Here is a 14,963-nt window from a genome sequence, read left to right on the forward strand (position 1 = left end):
GTTGTTATATGTAATCGTTGAATGTTATATTGATGACATAGTGGTAAAATCAAAACGTGAAGAAGACCATATGAAACATCTTGCAATGGTTTTTGAGCGTCTGGGGGAACATAACTTGAAAATGAATCCCATGAAATGTGCGTTCGGAGTTTCTTCCGGGAAATTTCTTGGTTTTGTGGTCACAAAGAATGGCATACAAATTGACCCAGATAAAGTAAAAGCGATCGTTAAAATGCCACCACCCACAAACCTACATGAACTAAAGAGTTTCCAAGGTCACCTGGCATATATCAGGAGATTTATCTCAAACTTATCAGGAAGATGTAAACCATTCTCATGTCTCATGAAAAAGGGTGTCTCATTCGAGTGGGACCAAGCATGCCAAAATGCATTCTTGGACATTAAAAAATACCTTATACACCCACCTATCCTGAGTGCACCAGTTAAGGAGCGTCCTCTGATCCTATATACGGCAGCCATGCCTATGTCGTTGGGAGCTCTTTTAGCATAGAATAATGAGTCCGGAAAAGAAATGTCCCTATATTACCTTAGTCGCACCCTCGTGGGGGCTGAGTGCAACTATCCGGACATGGAAAAAATATGTCTCGCATTGGTGTTTGCAGCACAAAAATTGCGCCATTACATGTTAGAGCGTACTGTACACCTCGTATCGAGAGCAGACCCTCTCAGGTACATCTTAAATAAAATGGTGCTTTCAGGTAGACTGGCTAAGTGGGCGATGTTTTTGTCACAATTTGATATAAAGTTTGTGCCACAAAAGGCCATGAAGGGGCAGGCGTTAGCTAAGTTCCTAGACACACATCCAATACCCGATGATTTCCCCATAGATGATGACTTGCCGGATGAAGAGGTGTTCACTACATCAGTTGCTAGTACATGTTGGCAAATGTACTTTGATGGTGCATGTCGACGATCAGGGGCAGGTGCTGGAGTCGTCTTTGTGACGCCAAGCGAAGGGATAATCCCGTACTCATTCACCCTAACTTCAGCGGTTTCAAATAATTCGGCTGAATATGAGGCTTTGATAATTGGGCTTGAATTAGCTCTGAATATGGGGTTAGATTCACTCACTATTTATGGTGACTCTCAGTTAGTGATCAACCAACTACTGGGAACTTACATGGTAAAGAAAGAAGAATTAAGGCCTTATTTCCAACGAGCCAAAGTGCTCATGTCCATGTTTGCTGATCTAAATATTCAGCATGTTATAAGAAGTCAGAATGAAAAGGCTGACGCCTTAGCAGGTTTAGCCGCTAGTATGCCATTAACTTCACATCAAATGATGGACGTTCGTGTTGAAGAATGCAGAATCCTACCTATACTTGCCGAGGAGGAGGAGACGACGACGTCGGTTGCAATGACTGCAGATGTCTACGAGATTGAAGTTGGAGACTGGCGAAGCCCTTTCCTGGAATACTTGCTCCATGGATATTTACCTCTAGACTCGGCAGAAAGGTCAAGACTTCGGAAAAGGTCAGTTCACCACACATGTATGAATGATACCCTATATAGGCGTTCCTTCGATGGCATCCTCCTCTGCTGTCTAGTAGGGAATGAAATTGTGGATGCCTTAAATGAAGTGCACGCCGGGGTGTGTGGGGCGCATCAATCTGGCCCTAAGTTATATTATCAACTGCGACATCTTGGTTACTATTGGCCTACCATGTTTGACGATGCCATGAAATTTGCATCATTCAAAAGAGTGAATTTGATGACACCGCGTAGCACTAAGATAATGCCCGCGTGGAGTGTAACCAAGCAAAGGTTTGTGGAGCCATTATGGTATTGCATGAGTCATATGACATCTATCATTTTTGTTTATGTTTGTACCTTACATGGTATTAGCACTAACTCCACATAGCGTCATTTCATTGGCGCTAGTGTGTAGCATAACCCAAGTAAAGTGAGTTTGTGATATCCATTTATGATGATGCCAATAGTTTAGGCTCTTATAGCCTCGGAGCATTTCATGACATGTTTTATTTGACTTTGGACCAAATATGTGGCCTGAATACTTTATTTAATTTTCTCTTAGTTGTATTACTACTAACACCGTGTAGCATTATGATAATGCCCGCGTGTAGCGCAACCAAGTAAGATTGGTTTTTCATGATGCAACATGTTTTATAATCCATCTTGCATGATTTTGGTTTTTGGGTATGTAACATGAACACATTTTAAATTAAGTTTCGCCTTGCTTGTATTACTAGTAACACCGCGTTGCATTAAGATAATGCATGCGTGCAACGTAACCAAGTGAGGGAATATATTTTTATGCTCTTGTTTGTATTGCAACTAGCGTGACACATAATGCCCGTGGCGCAACCAAACAGGAGATTATCATGAGTTCAGTTTAGTGCCTTCGTAATTTCATTCCAACTTAGTCATATCCATTTTTTTATGATGACCAAATTAAGTTAATTTTTTTATGAGATGTTCGCACCTATAACACTCTCTTGATTCGTCTCCATGTATAGAGACCAAACCAAGGAATAAGGCGTTCGTCTTGGCTTGTATCGTTAAAGGGACCGAATCAAGACGGGGATCAATAGGACAAAGCACACGCAACATTTAAAGAAATCGTGCTTACAAGAACCATGCATGCTCCTTGACTCGTACCGCGATGGCCGAGCAGAAGGAGACACTACCAGGAAAAGGGCTATAGATAAAATTGACACTAATGGCGCACCAGAGAAGTGGTGTGTCACTACTATATACTAATGGCGCACCATGTGATGATGCGCCATTAGTGTGGAAGACACTAATGGCGCACCAGGAACAAGGTGCGCCACAAGTAACAATTTTTTTTCATTTTTCCAAACATACTAATGGCGCATCCGGGCAAAGTTCGCCATTAGTAGTTCTAACTAGTAATGGCGCACCAGCCATAGAGTGCGCCACTACTGTATTTTTTTATTCTGTTTTTTGCAAAACTACTAAAGGCGCACCGTGACATAGTGCGCCATTACTAGTTTAAACTAGTAATGGCGCACTATGCCACGATGCACCATTAGTAAACTAAAAAAACATACTAATGACGCACCGCCGCGGGGTGCGCCATTAGTAAGCTTCCCCCCCTAGCTAATTCCTCCCACTCCCTCATCAGATCCCCTTCGTCCCTCACTCCCTCGCCAGACCCCCGCCGGACTCCACCCCTGCCGCCCCCACGCCCCCGCGCCCCCACCCCCGCCGCCCCGACCCCCGCCGGACTCCACCCCCGCCGCCCCCGTGCCCCCGTGGCTGACCATGCGGCTTCGTTGCGGCGCCGTCGCCGTTCTCTTCACCGACCTCGCCGTCCGTCCGGCGCCGCCGCCCCGGCGCCCCCGCGCCCCAAGCCGGAGGAGGAGGACGACAAGGAGGAGAAGACGACGACCGCCTGTACCTCAGCTCAGCCAAGCCATGCGACGCCGAGCCGAGCACCGCCTCCCTCGTCGTCCCCCCTCCGCCCGCGCCCACGCCCTCGACGCCCTTCCTCGCTGCCCCTGATGTCTTCCTCCATTCCTCCATCCCCTCCCCCAGGTGATTCCTCCCTTCTCCTCCACCCCCTCCCTTGCAAACCCTAGGGCCATGGTGGCAGGCTTCTTGCTCCCTAGTTTTGTTATTGTATTTCGAAGTCTTCATGGCGCCATGATTGCTGGTCCATGTGATCCGTAGAGCATTGACCTGTTCATGATCAACTGGTAGTTGTACAACATGGGTAGCTAGCAATTTGGGATTTAACTGAGGCAATTGGAATGTTGGGCGCGCTCTGTTGGACCTAAGTGTCATCATTCGAAAAGAAAAACGAAACAAATGCATAGAATCGGCCGGCCCCAATGATAGTTTACAGTTGTGTACACTTCTTACAAGTTTAACTATGGCTAAAGAAAAACTAGGAGGTAGAAACTACAATTATCAGAAGTACAAGAGCAAAACAACACATATAGTTGTGTGCTTACGATTATCAGGCACAGTCATGCAAGCATTATTCGCGCAACTTGGTCTTGGTTCTAGTACATGGTAGTATCACATCTGTTTGCACATGAGCTTAATTTCTAATAAGGAGAAAACGAACGCTCGATATAATTAATTACGAGTAGATCCGGTCCAACAAGCCGATTATTTTCTTTACAGAAGAAGAAGAAATTGGGCAGGCAGCTGGTGTGCCGTTGTGCACTGATTCCTCACGACACTCATTTTTTCCAACGCTGAGCTTGTGATGACCCATTTTAATAAATCAATTGAAAACAGCGTTTCTTGGATTTCTGTGTTCCCTGGCATTTCTGAAATAATCAGTCATAAAGAATATCCTCGAGACCATGTGTTTCTTGGATTTCTGTAATGATGATGGAACATTATAAAGCATTGTACTCCAGTGTGTATGAAGGATACAAAAAATTTAGCAACTTCTCTGATTTTATAAAGTTGTTCTTATATGGGTGAAACTTCACTTGTTTTTAGGCTAGTGCAGGGTGTTGCTTTATTGTGATGCCTCTGAATTACTTGTGATCACATTGAGAAAGACTTGCAAAGATGATGATCATCTTTAAAGAAAACAATTTCTGTAAACATGTTAGTAACTTTGCTGCTAGCAACTACTTGATTATGATCACCTATATTATGTAACACTACTTGATGATGTTAAACTGTAACTCCCTTTCCTTAGAACTGTAATTATTGTAGCAACAAATCCATTTTCATCTATATGTATAGCACACACAAGGAAATGACCGTTCTATGTTTTTTGTGTTTGTTTTTTACAGTCCTCTAGTAACTGAGCTACTGTTGTGTTGTTGTTCCTATACTGTAATTGTTTTAGCGCACACTACCATGACTTAATGTTTACAATAGCTGTTTTCTTTGTATCCAATAGTCAGCGTATATTTTTCTTCAGAGGTAACTGGTCAAATGTTCAGTGTGTTGTCTGAACTTGAATGTTGCAATGTTGTTTTCTTCAGAGGCTACTGTCAAAAACTTGAGCTACTATCTTGCAAAGATGATGATCATCTTGCTAGTTTGTTGGGTTTTATCTCCGACCATTGTGTCGTGATGATTTTTGCAGGTACCCCAAGAGGCCCTTGAGTTTGCCGGAATATCGATTAACTTCCGTTCCGGCAAATTCGGTTACTCCATATGTCCTATTTTCAGCAAAGGTCATGCTGAAATTTTCTGTGAATTTTAGCATGACTTTGCTAAAAATAGGACATATGGGGTACTTGCGACTAATGCATATGCTGGGGTATCTTAGTACTTAATTAAGTAGTATCAACTACCCCTTTATTCTTGCTGCATTAAACCATAGGTTTTAGGGTGCCTCGGTGTCGATAAGAACCTAAATGATGAAAGCTTAGGCTTTTAGGGTGCCTCGGCGTCGACAAAGCCTAAATGATAAAACCTTGGCTTTTAGGGTGCCTCGGTGTCGATAAGAACCTAAATGACGAAAGCTTAGGCTTTTAGGGTGCCTCGGCGTCGACAAACCCTAAATGATAAAAGCTTAGATTTTAGGATGCCTCGGTGTCGACAAACCCTAAATGATGTAGTTTTGAATTATGAACGTAGGATATGTCGTCATCGGACGACGAAAGTCTCCCGGGGGAGTGCGACTGGTGCCACGACGATCGAGGTCTGTGCGACATGCCTCACCTGGACAATGATCGGCGCTTCAACATTAAGCTCGAGGAGACCTTCGAAGTTGAAACGGTACACAACGACGACAAGTGGTATTTTCATAATTAAGCATGACTTCAACTATTTCAACGTGTAATTTTCATCTTTTACAATTTCAGTATAGCTTATCCCATGCCATGCAAGACGCTATGTCTTGGAGAGGATGGATTTTGAAGACCATGAAATTTCTGAAACAAAGAAAATTCACCTAAGGACTCACCACGATGTGGACTTTGAAGTAAATCTATATAATTCTGGGAGCGTGACCCATTTTGGTTGACAAAATTGGGAAGCATTTTGCAAGATGTATGATTTTGATGAGGGTATGCTTATCACCATGGATCTTGGTAATCCTGACATCAACCAAGACAATATGGACATTTGGGTCCTTGTTGATACGCCTCCAGTTCTACCACTATGTGAGTTTCTCAAACATAGTTATTAGCTAATTTATATTGTTTATTTCAAAATAATTGACAGCTTATTTCCATTGAAAGCTTATTTTTATTGTTCAAAGAATGTGCGGGAGATGGTAGACAAAACCCACTACACCGATGGCTCCGAATTAACAACTTACAAGGAGAAAAATCATCTGGTCGGATTTTGTACTGACATTGAGAATTACAATATCCACAATCAAACTCCTCAACATTAGGGTAAATACGTGCCACCAGTGCATGTGTTCAACTACAGTAACTACCATGAAGATACCCTGGTAAGATTTTTACTATTACGACATCCGTGCATCTTTTGCATACTCTTCTAAAACTAGTACATCATTGCTAAATATGAAGTTATTACTATGTTTTTCAACAGATAATTCCAGAGAATTGTGTGCCTCATTTGATGTATAAGAAAGGTAGTCTTAATGTTTTGAACATACAGCCAGGTCATCCTACGAATCTCAACTGTCCATACAAGATTTCTAAAAGAAATGGAGACATGAAAATCAAAGGATGGAAAAAATGTATGGACAGTCGTAAGGAGATTCTTGGAAGCAAAAGGAAGCGAAGCGCAAGAATTGGAGACAGGATGTTCTCCATTCTCCATAATGGAGAGTCAGGGTCTATATTGTTTTATGCTATTTTAGCTTAAATAGGGTATTTAGGTCCTGCCTAATACTGATGATCATGTGCTAAGAACAATTAAGTAGGGTTGGTTCGATGACTATCAAGATGATGATCGTATGACTTGTTATTAATAACGAGTAGAAGTTGTATGATGATGATTAGTAGGACTTGTTAGGATTAGTATTACTTCCGACAAACTCGCTACTCGCGGCCTCGAGACTTGTAATGTTCTATCTTTGTTCGGTCTTTTGAATTCGGAGACTAGTATGATGAATTGTATTCGGAGACTAATCTTCTATTGTATTCGATGAATCTGCTCTTGCTGTGGGGTGCTGTCTATATTCTGCCCAATAATATATTTTGTAACCTATGCAAAATTCAGAAAAGTAAAAAAAACTAATATTCATACTAATGGCGCATCACCCAACAGTGCACCATTAGTATGCCACATACTAATGGCGCATGGTGTTCTATACTAATGGCGCACTGCATGGTGCGCCATTAGTATACCAGATACTAATGCGCACCGGTGGTGCGCCATTAGTAAGAAATACTAGTGGCGTGATACTAATGGCGCACCAGTAGTGCGCCATTAATAGGCAAAACTGGTGCGCCATTAGTAGCCCTTTTCCTAGTAGTGAGAAAGTTTGGGGTAGATATAACATGCTCCTTGGTTTGTACCACCATGGCCGAATCAAGGACAAAATTTTAGGATGGATGCAACATACTTTTTAGTCTGTACCAAAATGGCAAAAGCAAAGACAAAATTTTGAAATAGATTAAACCATGCCCCTTAGCCTGTACCGCAGTGGCCGGACTAAGGGCAAGAATTTTTTAGGAGATGAAATATGCTCCTTGATTTGTACCATGATGGCCGAACCAAGGACTACAGTTTTAGGAAGGGAGGAAGCATACTCCTTGGTTTGTACCGCGATGTCCGAACCGAGGACAAATTTTTATGTAGATTAAACATGCATTTTGGTTTGTACCATAGCGGTCGAACCAAAGGCAAGAATTTTAGGGAGATGAAACATGCTCCTTAATTTGTACCATGATGGCTGAATCAAGGGCTAGAAATTTAGAAGAAGAAGGAGAAGAAAGCTAACAGGCTTGTACCACAATGGCCAAATCAAGAGCTAGAGGAGAGCCATTGAATCTCACCTTTCAAACCTCCTACACGCAGGACGCCTGCCTCCTTCTCTCATCATGTGCTACTGTATGTGTGTGTAATTTTTAGCAGAGGAAAGGAACGAACCCAAAGCAGTCTAATTGCTTGTTATTTATAGGGAGGGAGGGAAGCAGCGGAGGACTGGCTGACGTGCGCACGCCCATGTTCTGGAGACCGTGTGTATGTGATCGTGGGATGCCATCGTGGGAGCGGCCACTTCCTTTCTTTATTCTATTTCTTTAATGGCTAGTTGACTCAACTGACAACTTGATTCTCACTAGCTGATGTGGGCTTGGATTATGTTAAATCACTGTGTGGGCCTTAGCACCACTATTAGCATGTATGGACAACAGCCTGTGAGATGTACGGCCATGCATACATGGCCATATTTTTTTAATGGGCTAAACATGATTAGCTATTAAATGGCTCATTAAGGCCTAGGGTCAGGATGTGCACGTTAATTATTTTTGCATGCAACTCAAGGCCTAGCGTCATATGTGTTATCAGATGAATATTTGACCAAGTACACTGCACATATATTTCATTAGTGCGATGTATTTTTTATGCGTTGTTTCAATATTTCATTTTGTCGATTGAAGCCAAGCATTTATCATATAGTTGACCTTTTGATGATATTCGATTCCCTTATGACAATTTTTTTATATTGTCGCCATTAGTAGCGGCGTGCATAATCGACATTCGAAAATATATCGTACGTCTATCTTGTCATTCCTCATTTCTAACACACACACACACACACACACACACACACACACACACACACACACATATATATATATATATATATATATATATATATATATAAAAGATGGGTCTGTTATGATAACATCTCTTAAGAGTCTTATTCTAATAACAATCTGCTTCTTCTGCTAACACTTCGGCATCGAAAAAGATCCAGAAACGAACTGCAGCGAAAACTTGCCCCATCCAACCCGCCTCCTTCTACCCGCAACCGCCCCCACCACCACTCCTTCCACCTTCTCCTCTACGCCGGCCCACCACAACACCACCATCCGCCGCCACTCCCACCCCACAACCTTCGTCCTTCTCTGATGCGCCACCCCTCCCACCCACCTTCTCCCCGCGCCCTACCCGCTCCGACGCACCACCCAACCACCCCAACCAACGCGCCACCCCGCCCCTGCATCCATCTAGCGCCAGATCCTACGAGAAGCGCTCCTCCTCCCCTCCCACACGAGCGGCCACGGCGAGCCACACTGCTACCAAGCTCCTCGTCCGATACATACTCCCTCTGTCCCCCACCTTCCCTCCTCAGACCACCTGCACCCCGCGTTGGCCGGCCCCAGATCCCGGCTGCGGCGCATCCCCGCACCCTCCCGACGACGCCCTGCGCCGGATCTAGGTCACGGCGCACCCCCGGCGACACCCTGCGCCGGATCCAGGCCGCAGCGCACCCCCCCCCGCCTGGCTCAGCAAGAGCGGTCGCTGCCTACCGTCAGATCCAAGATGCCCCGACCTTATCTCCACCATCCCCGCCACCCCTTGTCCCTCCTTTGCGACATCAACGCCGAGACGTCTAGCTGGGCGACAAAGGTGCCCGAGTAACGCCCTCCTGCCCTCCTCTGACGTGTGCAGTGCACACCTCGCCGCGCTGCAAAGTCATCCACCCGTTGCACCCATCATCCACTGTGTAGCTGGAGTTTGCCGCAACCCACATCCCCAGCGGGGGCAGCTCGCGGCCCGCCGGCGTGCAGTTTCGGCAGCTGTTATTTGCGAGAATATTTCCCTGAGCTCGCATTTTTTGTCTGGACCCATTTTCATCTACGTGCAGTTTGCTTTGTCGGCGTGCAGGTGAAGTTCTACCAGTCCAGCCTTGCAGTTTGCGGGCACAGCCACTGCACGAAGTTTGATTAGAGCGGGCAGGAGGTTTGGCCTGACCATGGGTGCAGTTCTCTTGTGATTTGCGAATGCATTTTTCAATGTATCCCCGTGACGCGAATTATGTGTTTGCAATGCAAAAATAAAAAATGAAGTACGCTTGCCTTGCCTCGATGTCACAGAGGCACATTTATTTTGCATATGAGAGAGTGCACTCTGTTTTTTTCTTGTGTTTCAAAACTTGGTCATGCAGTGCGTTTGGTCCTTGGATGTGGTTTACTTTTTAGAGTGTTGCTGTTCACTTGCACCTAACATGAAAAGTGTGAAAATTTAGCGAAACAACAAAGATGGTAATGCGGTTTACTTCGATATATGATGTGGTTCACTTGCCCTAGTCTCTGCGGTCCACTCTCGCTCATAAAAAAAGTAAAAAAAGACAACAAAAACTTGTATGAGAAAAATTGTGTCCGGAAAAAGAAATTATGCAGCTCGCTTGCCCGTCCGATGCAGTGCAGTTTTTATTCTGAAGCAGTGCAGTCGGCCGTATGATGTTGTTCATCCCATAAGTGCAAAAAAATTGTTACGGAAGCGAAAAAAAGTAATGCGGTTCACTTCTTAATAGTGTTGTGGTTCATTTACAGCCGATGGAAAGTGCACTCAACTTTCTCGTCCTTGAAAAAATTACGTTTGAATAAAATAAACCATGCAGTTCTCTAACACGTCTAATGCACTGCGGTTTTCGTCCGATACAGTTTGGTTTTCAGTCGGATGAAGTACCCACACGTCGATTTGAGTGACGCGAAAAACAGAGTGTCCGCATTTCGGTAAATTTAAAACTGCTCCTAAACCGTAAGGAATTAAGAGAGTGTTCTACATGAAAAAGTTGCGTCTCGTCGATATCTTTCCAACAGCATATCATTTGAATCATTTCGACAACCGGTTTGTAAAATTTTTGCGAAAAACGACCGTTGCCACTCTTTGTCCGCCGCACGATTTTCAAAATTAACTTAAAACTGTAAGGAACCTCAAAATCATTTCTACATATGAAGTCACGCCTTCTCCATAGCTTTCCAACGACGTATTACACGCCTCGTTTCGACAAACGGTTCAAAAACTAGAGCAAAAACAGTATTGGAAATTGCAAAAATTTCAAAAAAAACAAAATTCCATGATTTAGTAAATTCAAAACTGCTCTTAAATCGTAACGAATTAGAGAAAATAATAGATATGAAAAAGATGCGCCTTGACGTATCATTTGCCTTATTCCGATGAGCGATTTAGAAAAAATCACGAAAATACGTTCGCTGTGAGTCGTCATCCGTCGCACCATTTTTGAAACTGCTCTTAAAACGAGAGGAATCTCGAAAAATATTCAACATGGCGAAGTTGAGCCTAATCAATAGCTTTTCAACGATATATTATACGCCTCGTTACGATAAATGGTTAAAAAATTAGAGCGAAAACAGTACCGGAAAAACACTGCGTGCAGTTTTTTCCGACGAGAAGTTCACTCGTGTGAGTACTGCAGTACACTTGGTTCAAACAATGACGTGCACTTGCATTGAGCGTGCAGTGCGGAAGTGTTATCAGAATAACTATTTTGATAATATTATCAGAATAGACCGGCTATAAAATCATCTAACAATTGACATTAATTTAACATTAATTTATATAAACTAAAAGTATAAAAAACTAAAAAACAGAAACAATAAAAAATCATTAAGAAAAATATGTCTTTATGTGTGTGTGTATGTGTTGTGTATATGTGAGGCCGGCGCCGGCCATGGCGCGCGGCAGGGTGCAGGGCGGTCTCGATCTTACAGCGGGGCGCCGTGGTCGGCGATGCGAGGCGACGGGCTGAGGCGGCGACAGGGAAGCGCCAGGGTGGCGACATACGGCCGGGGACGACGAAGCGGGGACGGGCGACGCGCGCGATCGGCGACGTATGACGGGGACGGGCGCGCGCGGCGACAAGGGAGGGGACGGGCACGCGCGACGGGGGCGGCGACGATCTAGGGGGTGGGCATGCGCTACGGGGGCGGCGATGGGCGCGCGACGAAGAAGCAGAAGAAAGTAGCTGAAATTTTTGTAAGTGCTGTATATATTTGAGAGGCCTTTAGTACCGGTTGGAGCCACCAACCGATATTAAAGGTCAAATTTGGCCAGGCCAAGCGGCGGGAAGCGACCCCCTTTAGTACAACCGATACTAAAGACCAACCTTTAGTAGCGGTTGGAGCCACGAACCGGTACTAAAGGTAGTGCGTTCCCATCTCGCGGTGTACAAACTTTAGTCCCACCTCCCAGAGCGAAGGGCAACCGCACGGGTTTGTAAACCCATCCACGACTGCTTCTTCGAGATCCTCTCTAAAATAGGCTTCTGGGCCTAACTTTGCCGCGCTGCCCTGTGAGCTTGTTGGGCCTTATGGGCCTGTATATGCACGCCCAAGGCCAAGCAAGCCCACTAGGAAACGCGCAAATATTTTTATATAGGTTTCTTTCTTTTCTGCTTTATTTACTTTTCTTTTATTTATTTTGATTAATTTTTTGCTGTATTTAGAGTTTCTTTATGAATATTTTTGCTTTAAGTACAAAAAATTACAAACTTTTTGTTAGTGCTAATAGTTTTAAAATTTGAATAGTTTAAATTTGAATTATTTGAAATTTGTGTGAATCTCTAGTTTGTGAATAACTTAACTTTAAAAATAAATTTGTGCGAAAAATATTTTTTATAGTTTTTTTTTTCTTTTTTGCTTTATTTATTTTTTCTATTTATTTCTAAGTAGTTTTTTTGCTGTATTTAGAGTTTCTTTGTGAATATTTTTACTTTAGATACAAAAGACACAAACTGTCTGTTACTGCTAGTAGTTTTCAAATTTTAATAGTTTAATTTGAATTATTTGAAATTTGTGTGAATCACTAGTTTGTGAATAACTTAATTTTAAAAATAAATTTGCGCGAATATATATATATATATATTTCTTTTCTATTTTATTTATTTCTGAGTAGTTTTTTGCTGTATTTAGAGTTTCAGGATCATTTTAGCTCAAAACAAATTAGTAAATGCATGAAAAATAGTAAATGAAGGCACAAATGGTTGAAAGTTGACGACGTGACTTTGAATGGTGCATAATGAACGCACAAAAATTCTGGAGTTCTAATAAGTTTAAAAAATGAAGTGCCTTTGTAACAGATGAGTTTTCGTTTCAAACCCTGATACTTCGAAAGAGAGTGTTCAGTTTGTATACGAAGTGCATCCAGTTTTTGTCGTAACCTCTTTACTTTTTTGCAAATGATATGTGGGTGAAATGATGATACCATGCCAAGTTTCAACCTTTTAAGAGTTCATTTGTAGTGATCTTTAATTTCAGAGTTATTTAGCTCAAAAGAAATTAGTAAATGAATGGAAAATAGCAAATGAAGGCACAAAGGGTTGAAAGTTGAAGATGTGGCTTTAAATGGTGCATAATGAACGCAAAAAAAGTCTGAAGTTGTAATAAATTTAAAAATGAAGTGCCTTTGTAACAAATGAGTTTTTGTCCGAAACTCTGATACTTCAAAAAAAAAAATGTCAAGTTTGTACACGAAGTGCATCCAGTTTTTGCCGTAACCCACTCTAATTTTTGCACATCCTATGTGGGTGAAATGATGATACCATGCCAAGTTTCAAACTTTTCAGAGTTCATTTGTAGTGCTTTTCAATTTCAGGGTCATTTAGCTCAAAACAAAACAGTAAATTCATGAAAAATAGAAAATGAAGGCACAAATGGTTGAAAGTTGATGACGTGGCTTTGAATGGTGCATAATGAACGCACAAAAATTCTGGAATTTTAAAAACATGTAAAAATATACATAAAAAATAGATCGATCATTAATGATCTTTTTATGTAGAATCTGAATTGTCAATAGGAATCTTCCCCGGTTTAAGAAACCGGCAAAAATTCCTATTGCGGCCACAGATCCTACATATAGAGTTCAATGAAGACCAAATGGTTGTGATAGTTTGAGTAGTAACATATTTAAGGTGATGGTCACTCTCTTAGGGGAGCGAGATGGGACTAAAAAACCGCTGCATGGCGAAACTTTAGTACCGGTTTGTGGCATGAACCGGTACTAAATGGGCTCGTGGGGCCACAGCCTGCCACAGACTCTTTAGTACCGGTTCGTCGCATGAACCGGTACTAAAAGTTCTCCACGAACCGGTACTAATATGCGCCGCCTGCCTAGCCATTTGAATCGGCACTAATGGTCACATTAGTGTCGGTTTAGCTACAAACTATGACTAATGTGCTGAACATTATGCCCTTTTTCTACTAGTGTGCTAAAGTGAAGACTATGCACGGAGTCAATGAGAAGCTAATATCCCACCACCCAAGAGCATCAGGAATATGTTAGAGAATTGGTTAAAGAGAATCCCCCCTAAGATTAAAACTCAAATCCATGTGGGAGTATGAGGTATAGGTTGGGCTATTTGTAAATGTCGCAGCAATTTTCCATTTAGCAGGACTGACGCTTCTAATTTTTTGCTGGACATCTTCATCAAGCTAATTCATACCCCATATATGATGATTTTGCTGCTTTGCTGTCATGGAAAGTTGACTATATATTCCCAAGAAAGACACTACTTACACGAGGACCGGGTGGTCGGTCCAGCGGTGATACTCTGTATGGTATTTAGCAGCAAAGGAATCCCGGTCATGGCATTTGATGTGCTCGACCAACAATACGCCGCCGCATGCCAGAAGCTCATAAACAAGCTTCTATGCTTAGATGTACAAGTGAGAATGGCGGCTATGGCATGCAGAATATTCCCAATACCTCACAATCCCGGATCGTACGCATGAAACCAAAGTTGGCAAAGATATTAATCTGCATACATGCAGTGCCACGAATGAAACTACATTTCTATAGGTGTAGAGATTTCTATTGATTATTTATCAGAAATGATAAATCAAACGTTTGGATTTTAAGCATGGAAATCCAAATGTTTTTCATGACAACTTTAGTTCACGCGAGGTTGACAAACATGGCAATTTTCTGACAAAAAAATGAACTGGGACAAAGTTATCATGTTTTAACAAATAAAGTTGCCACCTCACATCAACTAAAGTTGCCATGACAAAATGTACGGGATGACATGCTTAAAACCCAAACATTTGGGATTTATCAGGATCCTTATTTATAGAGCTAGGTCGGCACTG

This window comes from Triticum urartu, chromosome 5A (assembly GCF_056163025.1).
Source record: "Triticum urartu cultivar PI428250 chromosome 5A, HENAU_Tu73, whole genome shotgun sequence".
Taxonomy (NCBI): domain Eukaryota; kingdom Viridiplantae; phylum Streptophyta; class Magnoliopsida; order Poales; family Poaceae; genus Triticum; species Triticum urartu.